This window comes from Eptatretus burgeri, unplaced genomic scaffold (genome assembly GCF_056783735.1).
Source record: "Eptatretus burgeri isolate ZD-2024b unplaced genomic scaffold, Ebu_testis_v1 Ebu_testis_scaffold_891, whole genome shotgun sequence".
NCBI classification, from domain to species: Eukaryota; Metazoa; Chordata; class Myxini; order Myxiniformes; family Myxinidae; genus Eptatretus; species Eptatretus burgeri.
In genome coordinates this window covers 14,624-25,000 of record NW_028222840.1, presented here as the reverse complement: position 1 = coordinate 25,000, position 10,377 = coordinate 14,624, and the positions used below count along the sequence as shown (strand labels likewise).

At 48.0% G+C, this 10,377-nt stretch overlaps 1 long non-coding RNA gene across 1 annotated transcript; it reads right to left on the bottom strand.

Annotated features, from left to right (window-relative positions):
- Positions 1–4,508, bottom strand: LOC147007028 (uncharacterized). The gene is made up of 4 exons (XR_015054464.1): positions 1,466–4,508; positions 1,134–1,319; positions 902–1,014; positions 1–31 (listed from the first exon to the last, which is right to left on the bottom strand). It is a non-coding gene; the product is annotated as an uncharacterized LOC147007028 (long non-coding RNA).
- Between the last annotated feature and the right edge of the window lie 5,869 nt (positions 4,509–10,377).

Below are 10,377 nucleotides of genomic sequence, written 5' to 3'. Positions count from 1 at the left end.
GTTCCGTTCATCTTCTCGACACAGAGTAACTCTGTAAACACAGCACACACACAAAAACAAACAAGGAATTTATAAACTGTTATGGCTGCTGGTTGCATCATTTCTGGAAGCACGCAGTGCCCCTGTTTACCAGTAAGATGTTGCTCATGTCACCGACCTCGGAAAGACGACAGGCTGAGTGCGTGTTGTTTCATACCTGGTGTTATTTAAACGTTATTTCATACCTGATAAGTGTTTCGTGTGGATTAGTGAAAAGGTTGTGGATGAACTATAACTAGGCTAAGGACAGGGACGGAAGGAAACTTAACTGACTGATTCATGGGGTTAAAGAAAACGAAGATGAGGATCCAGAAAGGAGGTAAACAGGTGATAGAGGAAACAGATGGATCACGAGATCCATGACTGGGAAATAAATTAACTTCAGGAAAACCCACTGAGAAGGACTCAGCTGGAGGACTCTAAAAACAAAAAGGTCAGAGGTCATTGTGTAAAACATGCAGACGACAGCACATGTCATCCGAGGTCAACTCGACCCGCGGCTTCCTCACTTCATCGACTCTCGTCGTCAACGAGCGGCTCTCATCGGAATCCTTTCATCTCCGCTCCAGCACGAAATATGTCCCGTGCTTCAGGAGTCGAGGCATCAGTCCTTTACAAGCGAATCGCCTCTCACAACCTGCCGACTCTGCATCCTCATGTTGCAACCTGGATCGCCTGGTCTTGCAACGAGATCTGGCTGGAGGAGTGGCTCCTCTAAGACCCCGTGTTATGGGCCACCGGCGTGTGGACATGCACCGACAATTGGTCAAAACCACCGCTTATATGGGTTACATGTCATTGAAGGACTACGTTGGCAGTTAAAATGGTAGCGTAACGCAGTTCTACAGGAAGCTGGACTCACCTTGGCCTTGAAGAGCGGTTGATGATGGAACCGCTCAATTTTCTGGTCAGCCTTTTGTGCCCATTGCACACCATCGAGCATGTGGGGCCACCGCACACCTCCGGACACACGGTCTGTATCAGAAAGAGAGAGGGTTGGGACATGTCGTCAAACACAAACCTTCACTTAAATCGATCCATCATGCAGGTGTATCGTGGACTCGACGTCACCACCCCCCTCTCCCCCAACACACCTTCCAAGTCCTGCGGCGATGGCCAAGTGGCGGTGGGGACAGATTGAGGATCCTGCTGGGAATCTCCACTCACAAACCCGCACACAAGCGACCCCAGTATCATGGCTGTTCATTGATAACCAGGGTCAACAATGGCGTCCATGTCCTGCTTGCGTGAAAACAGGGCTCTTCAGAATCAGCTCTCTCCTATGGGAGAAGGGGGGATAGAACGACTCAGCATCGCTTGCCCCATCCCATCCTACTGGCCAGCCATGGCCGGATGGGAGTATCCAGCTCTGCGGTTGTAACAACAAATAAATAAATAAATAAATCAAAATGAAATCAAACTCCACCTGAAATTGGCGTCGTGGAATGTGTGTGTGTGTTTCAGGACCACAGCACAAGACACAAGCGTCGAACTGCAATGGGAAGGGAGCTCTTGCTCGTCACAATGTAGACATCGCAGCCCTCAGTGAGACTCGCCTTCTGGATGAGGCGGATTTGGATGAAGTCGGAGCTGGGTTCACGTGATGTCGGATTGGAAAAACAGAACAGCACAACAAGCAAGCAGGTGTTGTCTTTGGGAATCGAACATCGATTGCAGCTTCGCTCCAGTCCAATCCCAAGGGGGAAAAACGCCAGACTCGTGTCATTACGTCTTCATGCCACACATGGCCGTTGCGCAACACTCATCAGGGCTGTTGTGCACCCTCTGTGCCCACGATGACAACTCCAGAGGAGATCAAGGAGCAATTCTCCCTCCTCTAAAACCTGGTGGTACCTTGTTCACTCTGTCTCTGGAGTATGGAGTATGGAGTATGCTTCTCTTCCATCCCTTCCCTCTCTTCAAAAGGCACCCCAGCCGACTGATCGTGAGAAGGCCGAATGCCTCAATTCTGTGTTTGCTTCCAAATCTAGTGTCCCCAACCCCTCACTCTCGGTACCCATCCTTCCATTTCGTACCCAAATGCTCCGAGATGCCATCGGCATATCTTCTACACTTGAGAAGGTGGAGAAGGTTCTTTCAACCGTCCACTTTTTGCTTACTGGACCAGACGGCATCAACTCGCATGTCCGAACAACCTTCTCTGCTGCTCTTTCCCATCCTCTCTCTGCCCTTTTCACCCTGTCATTCATGCGAGGTCATCTTCTATTTGCTTGGTAATCCACCAACATCACTGCACTGAATGAAAAGGTGCAAAAACTGATCCCCTTAACTCAAGAGTCAAGACCAATCAGCCAACTTCCATTTATCAGCAAGGTCATGGAATCCATCAACGCAATGTGAAGTAATTCCTCTTCTCCAACAACCTCATCTCAGATCACCAATTTAGTTTCAGACCAGGTCACTCAACCTTGGACATGCTGCTTCCTCTCACCCAACAACGGATGGAGGTCCTCAATGCCAGACATGACATCAGGGCCATCTGTCTGGGAATATCTCGTGCTTTTGATCCAGTCGAGCATCCTGTCTTACTCTCCAAACTTTCTGCCTATGGCATCCAAGGCCAACTCCACTCATGACTTACTGAGTTCCTTTACTCTCGGAGCCAACGCGTGGATCTCAACGGAATCCTTTCATCTCCTCTCCCTGTCAAGCCTGCAGGACAGTGTTCTGTCCCAGGTGTTCTCGGCAGTGTTCTCAAGGCAGTGTTCTCGGCCCAATCCTATTCCTGATCTTCATCAATGATCTCTCTGACTCTCTGGACAACCCTCTTTATATATTTGCTGATGACTCCACCCTCTGCCGTGACATCCGTCATCCTTCTTGCAGGCAGGCTGCAGCCTCTTCACTCTCTTCAGACCTTGACAAAAATCATAAGCTGCTCAAACCTTGGAAGATGTCTTTCAATCCTGACAAATCTCACTATCTCTCTCCGAAAGGACCGTCTGGCAACCCCACACCCCTATCTACTTTCTTGCCAATCCTCTGAGCGAAGTCAGACATTCAAAACATCACATTTTCAAAGTTGGCCTGCAGAGCCTTTGGGCATCTTCCGTCAGTACAAAGTCCTTCCTTGGCACAACTGAACTCCTATTCATCGACAATGCCTTCAACCACAGCTTGACGACTGCACTGATCTCCACTCTGGGCTGTCTCGAATCCTGTCCCTGCCTCACACACCTTGCTCAGTTTGACGCCCTGGAAACCAAGGCTTTCAAGATCGTGGGAATCTCCTGCAATGAGGCTGAGTCGATGGCTCTGTCACTTCGCCAATGTGGACAAGCAGGTGGTCTTCTACCGCCTCCTGTCTGGCCTTGCACACTCTGCACTTTCCTTGTTTTGTACATCCCCACCCCCAAGTTCTTGCAGGGGGACACACAAGGTACACCATCAACCACCTTCTGGTGAAACGAACAAAATCCAGGACAATTGCTCACTTACACTCATCCGTTCCTCGTTTTTCCCGCCTGTGGAACCAATTTCCACACTCTCTTCATCTCGTTCTTCCCTGCAGGTTTTTTAAGACAACTGTTCAACACCATCTCAGATAGTCCCCAATCCAAAACCATGATCTTTTCTCTCCTCGTTAACCCCTTTATATCCCAACTCCTTCCAAATTCTCAGTTTTCTCTCCTGATAGTTTCCTTCTGGATCCATCTTGTCCACCCCATGCATCCTCTCCTGCCACACATTCCTCCCCACACCCATTGTTTGTCCACACACCTATTGTTTGTCCCCACACCCATTGTTTGTCCCCATACACAATGTTTGTCAATCCCATGAAAGAAGTCCTTTCTTTCAAGCTTCTGGGTCTCACAATCTGCCGTGATATTTCCTGGGCAAGCAACTTTTCTAACCTGGCCTCCAAAGCCAGTCGCCGACTGGGAATCCTCCGTCATGCAAAGTCCTTCCTCGGCCCACCTGAGCTCCTGACCATTTACAAAGCTTTCATCCGCAGCCTGATGGAGTACAGTTCTCCCCTCTGGGCTGGTGCCTCCCACCTTTCTTGGCTTCACGCTGTGGAAACCAAGGCATTTTGGATCAATGGTATCTCCCGCGGTGAGGCTGAGTCTTTGGGTCTCTCACTCTCTCACCGCAGGCTGGTCGGTGGTCTTTCTGTCTTCTACCGTCTCCTCTCCAGTCTCGCCCCCCCCTTTGCTCTGTTTGCGATTTGTCCCCACCATATTTCCGCAGGGCGCTCAAGGTCTGCCAACAACCCCCTTCTGGTAAAACTACCAAAACCACGAATCACTGCTCACCTTCACTCTTTTATCCCTCTTTTTTCCCGCCTTTGGAATAAACTCCCTCACTGTGTTCAATCCCACTCTTCCCTCCAGGCCTTCAAAACAGATGTTCACCACCACCTCTTATCGTCCCCATCCACATCCTCGATCTTTTCTACCCCCGTTAACACCCCAAACCCACCTCCTTCAAATTCCCTGCTTTCCTTCCTGAAAGTACCTGTACTATCCACCTTGTATACCCCGTGTTCCCCGCCCCATCCCTCTCCCTTCCACAGATCTCCTCATGTCTTTGTTCCCCACTGTTTTGTCCTTCCCACTCCCACCCCTCTTGTCTCATGCCCCCCCTTGGTGTACGTTGTGTGTTAGCTCTCATACGAGCCTCGACAAGGAATACGAAAAAAATTCTCCCTCTGTCTTGGCCTTTGGCTCTGCTGTTGGTGTTTCCCCCTCTCTCTGCAGTTCCTTTTGTTCTGTTGTGTTCTGATTCGTTCAGTGTACCAGGACTAGCTCTTCCATGCCTCAACTCTGTGCATACAAAAACAAAAGTAAAAATAAAAACAATAAATCTGAACGGCTGTGCCTGTTTGGGTTCGCATCGCAAATGCTATGCCTTCATGCTATAAAAGGCAATGTGTGTGTGTGTGTGTGTGTGTGTGTGTGTGTGTGTGTGTGTGTGTGTGTGTGTGTGTGTGTGTGTCTTCCATAACTCTAAAACCATAGAACCGAGCAGCCTGAAACTTTACATGCAGACGAAGGGAACTCCGCATATATGCCTTCCCTTCCTCTCACCTCACACTGTCCTCCCTTCCCCCACCTCTCCTTGCTCCCCCCCTCCCCCCATCTAGCTTTTCCCCTCCACCTCTTCACTGTCCCACCTCTCTCTCTCCCCCACCCCTCTCTCTCTCTCCCCCCTCCCGCCTTCAGTACTCCAGCGATGTGACGGATAGTATTGCTCGTAAATAAATAAAATAAAAGCTGGCCTTGCCTCCGTTTGAAAAGCCCCCCAGACAAGATGTGCGTGGAGAGTGCGGCGTGTGGACGTGATGGCAGCAGTTGACAGACATCACATCCATCTGCTCCGCAGACACTTCAGGCTTCGTAAAAAGGAAACGTTTGGACCGATTTGATGAGAATGACACCATCACCTGGGAGGGTTAAAATAGAGATTTCAAGTTTTTATTTCTCTTAAAATTTGCTTTTAAATATTTTCCTTTGATTAAGGTTTGTTTATTGCTTGCATGTACTTAAATTTTTGTTCGTGTTTTGATGTTGTTTTTTTTAAAAATGATTTAAGATTTCACCATTTATTGTATTTGGAGAGACGGGCCGAGGAGAAACACTGCGCAGCACGGCTGTGGTGTCGAAAGCACTGCTGACCCAGAAAAGAGGGGGGGGGGTATCACCTCTCTCCCCCCATCCCCCATGTATCTTTCTCTCCCTCCTCTGGAGCTTTGAGATAAAGAGCAGGTAAGACCACTCACCTCAAAATTAAAGGGTCTTGCTCACAGAGTATATAAGTGGGGATGACTGACGATATGCAGAGCAGATTGTTATATTCCCTCTGGCAATCTGTTCGACCTGGGCACGGGTGTTTGGTTACCTGCTTAGTTGGCTGGTTGTTTAATTAATTGTTCGTCTAAATGTTCGTTAATTGGTTTGGTTTAAGTGATTCTTTTGTTTGATATTGGGTTTAAGTGATCCTTTGTTGGGTTGATTGATGAATAAAGGAAATTTTATTGACCTGTTCTTGACATCTTGTGTTGTGTGTGAAGGTACATGATCCTTGCTGTGATTAGCCATTATATTTGTTGATGATTGTGTCTCTCTTAATTACAGCATTGTAACTCAAGGTCCGGGGGTTCGAGTCCCGACACGCCAAGATCCTACTGAATCGGATGCAATCCAATCACTTGGATTGATTGCGAAACAAGGCCTTATCCAACAAGGAGGATGGCCATCATCATGTAAGATACGAAGCGCGAAAGAGACGACGGTGCATGAAGGAAGACTGGTGGACACAGAAGGCCATCGATGTACGGCAGGCGAGAGATGGCCAGGAGTCGAAACGCTTCTTTGATGGTCTGAAAGCTGTATACGGTCCCTGAATGAGTGACATGACACCTCTCCACTCTAAAGACGATACCAGGCTGATTACCAAGAAGATGGAAAGCCGATGGGCAGGACACTTTAATGATGTGGTCAATTGTCCATCATTTGTAGATACCTGGCCGATCAATGAAATTCCTCAATTACCAATCAAGTAGAACCTTCCTCTGGCCCTCTGGCCCCCCACGTCTGTCGAGACATTGTGTGCCGTCAAGCAAATGTCCAGATGCAAGGCCTATGAGAGTGACGCCACACCAGGTGAGGTATATAAGTATGGGGGCAATAGCTTCAGCAAACATCCAATCCACCTCTTCAAGAACATCTGGAGACAGAGGACTGTCCCCCAAGATTTCAAATACGCCATAATCGTTCATCTGCCGAAAAGGAAAGGCGATAGGTCCAGTTGTGACAACCACCGGGGGCATATCCTTCCTTTGCACCGCGGAGACGATGCTGGCTCGCATGCTTCTCAACAGGCTCAACCACGACACACTCAGCAAGATCCTTCCTGAAAGTCAATGCGGTTTCTGCTCCCGAAGGGGAACAGACATGATCTTCTCTCCATGGCAACTCCAGGAGAAATGCAGAAAACAAAACCAAGACCTCCATCGCGTTTCATCGATCTGATTGAAGCATTGGTTCCTAACCTGTGGTCCGCGAACCACTAGTAAACGGCAGGTGATCTGTAAGTTATTCCCCTCCCCCCCGCCAAAAAAGTTATCCTTCAGGTTGGACATGTTTACTCAATAAAAGCAGGTCGTTCAATGTTCCTCCTCAACCTCGACATCCATCATCTTTTTATAAACATGTTCTTTCAAGCACTATTCTGCATTTGCTCGCTTTTGATGCAATTCTAACTGAAATGGACACAAATATTAACTTTCCGTTCGTTTTCAACAATGACGTGTATCACAATCCACCACTGTGTGACATCACGTGCTGTACACTGTTAAATGGTTTTCTACCTTCATGTTGGATCCCATCTAACTTGTCTTCGTATTTCCGGTGTATTTTCAGAAATAAGATCACGACCGGTTCGACTCGGTGAGCAGTGAGACTTTAACCAAGGCGTTGTCATCCAATTCAGAACCAGCGGCGGTATCTTCAAACTCTGTGTACTCTGAGCCAGGATCAAGATCACTGAGCTCCTTCTGCACGGCGTATGCTGACGACTGTGCTCTTGGAGCACACGTTGCCTGAGATCCACGCCATCGCCAATCGCTTTGCAGATGCATGTCATCGCTTCGGACTAACCGTTAGCTTGAAAAAGACTGAAGTCATCATTCATCCACGTCCAGGTGGCACACACCTCACCTGTAGTCACCATAAATGGTGCGGAACTGAAAGTGGTCCACCAAGTTTTGCTACCTCGGCAGCACACTGGCCCAAAACTCCACAATCGATGATGGAGTTCCCACCAGAATACCGAAGGCCATCCTCTCTGGCCGTTTAAAGGTAGGAGGTCCACAACAGAAGTGGCCAGCAGCGCAAGCGATGTGAGGACATCCTCAAGTCTAACTTCAAGTCACGCAATATCGGAATGGAAAAGTGGGAAACGAGAGCCAAAGATTTCCATTTCTCATTTTGTCGAGCAATAACCCGGAGTCCGAGCCGGGAATCTCCGCTGGCCCTCTGTGAGGAGCGACCCTGGCCCCCGCTATACCGTGTCTGGGCTCTCCGACGACCCCGAGTTTCACACCTGCAGTCGCGGGCCAAACCACACGAGGCGGCCAGGTACCAACCAATCTCTGACCTCCAGCCTGCCTCTCCCCTTGGCTGCGAGGGTCGAAATAAAGATAATCCGGGTCCATTTTCTTTTGGTGTGTGTGTGTGTCTGTGGTGGCGCCGTCCTATAAGTAGAAATTGTTAAGTGATTTTGCTCATTGTACATTGCCTGCATATTTGTGATAACTCTGCTCTGTGTCTCCCTCCCTATTATAAATAAACCCCCGTTAAATGTACCACCTCGTTGCCTGTCGTTTCTATCATTGACCCAGCACGGTGCGGGCTTGAGAAATAGTGAGGCCGTTTGTGCCGTAAATTGTCATTTGGACCGGCGCGGCTTTGGTAATTTCTGCTCGGTTACGCCGGACCCGAATCGGTAACAGCTACTCAGTTCGGACAAAGCCGGCCGAGAGTGTGGCTTCCCCGGTAGCTCGATGGCATGAGTACGAAGGTAAATTAGAATAGACAAGTGGACCCTACCTCACACCGTCGAAATATTGGCGACCACGGTCCTTTAAGCGACCCATCGACTTCGGAGTTATCCGGGGTGACGACCTTCAATTCCGGTGTTCGGTGGAAGACGGCCCGACTGCTCCATTTGGCAGTCGTCCTCGCCGCCGAACCCGGCACCACAACAGCACCACCAGACACACCGTTCGTCTGTGCGACCTGTGGTCAACCTTGCGCGATTATTCAGTTACGGAAGAAGCCGATGTCCACGATGAGATCTATCAACATCGATGACTCACTCCATCATCGGAGTTGTACGTTGTGTCTCCATCGACCATGGAATTAATTAACATTCAGGCCGTAGACTTGTCCCATAAAGTACATGTTTGATGGTCTCCATGGACATATTGAAAGAGCAGTTCTTGAGCTATACCACAACCACTGGTCATTCCAAAGGTTTATAATGAAGAAGAAGATTCCCAATAGGACTGCACATTGCTCGTTGCTCACGTCGATCATGATCTTCCTGGTTTCTTTATTTATTTATCAGGTTTTAAGCTCGAGACACCGAGCTCGAATGAGGGTCTCGCTTGGTGATACCGACATCTTGTCCTGCATTGTGAAGACGAATGGAATGTTTGATCCGGATGGAATTATAATTTATTGGGGGTATTTTGACGATGCAAAAGCACCTGTGCACCATTACTACAAAGGTGTCAACAGAGAGAAGAATCAGACGTCTCGCTCTGCAATGATCGGACTCCGTTACTTAACGAGTCGAAGATACGTAATGGAAACATCTCCATCGTTGATACTCAGTACGGTTGGAGAGCCCGATGAGGGGCGATGCGAATGTGAGACCTGCGTATAACGCACGCGCCTTCACTTCCTCCTTCACTTGCTGCGATCTTTACCCTGAAGAGTACAGCACGAAAAGCTTCGGTAACTATTATGTCGTGTTTGTTTGTATCCATATTAATGTGAGGTGTTGATATTGAGTCAATGTTCTGAAAAGTGTCTGCATTCAACGTATGTGAGTTCGTGTGTGTTGAACACATACGCAGTTGTGGTTACAAGCGTGAGAGAATTAAAATGAAATCTGCATGAAGCTCGAGTGTGGAGCGAATGTGCACGGTTTCTAGCTGAGTATGCAAAGTAAGTTTCAAGGGCGACTGACCTTCAGATCAAGCATGAACGGGTGAGGTCATCGTGCTGGATGCAGTCTAGAGATTGTTGGAATCATAAGATCCTGTTTAAAAAGAATATATAGTTTTAGTTTGGTTTCGAGAAAAGGAAAAATAATAAATCTACACCTAAATGGAAAAGAAATGCAAGCAGCAGCTGTTCGCGTACACTCGAGCGAACTGTAACAATAAAGTGATGTGGGAGGCCAGAAAACACCATGCTGTGAATTTGCCTGTTTGTCAAGCTGTGTGTGTGTGTGTGAGAGATTTGCCTGATATTAGGGGGGAAGAAAGAAGCTGGGGGTAGCTCGTCTTTGAAATACTGGAGAAACTGGTTTGGAAGAAAATTAATTTTTGTAAAACTGAATGAAATAAGGAAATTAACGTTTGTTGGGAAAAAGGATTGAAGCTGAAAATAATTGTTCGATTTTTGTTTGTTGATGACAAAGTGCACTGTGAAGGACCATGTTAAAAACGACGGTTCTTTGAGCATAACGGGGCTATTCTGGTATCGATGTGGATGGGTGGTTGCATCACTGGCTAGTTTGGTTGCTGGTTTGGTTGTGGCAGTTTGTTGTTGGATGATGTCTAAAATTGATTGGAAATTGATT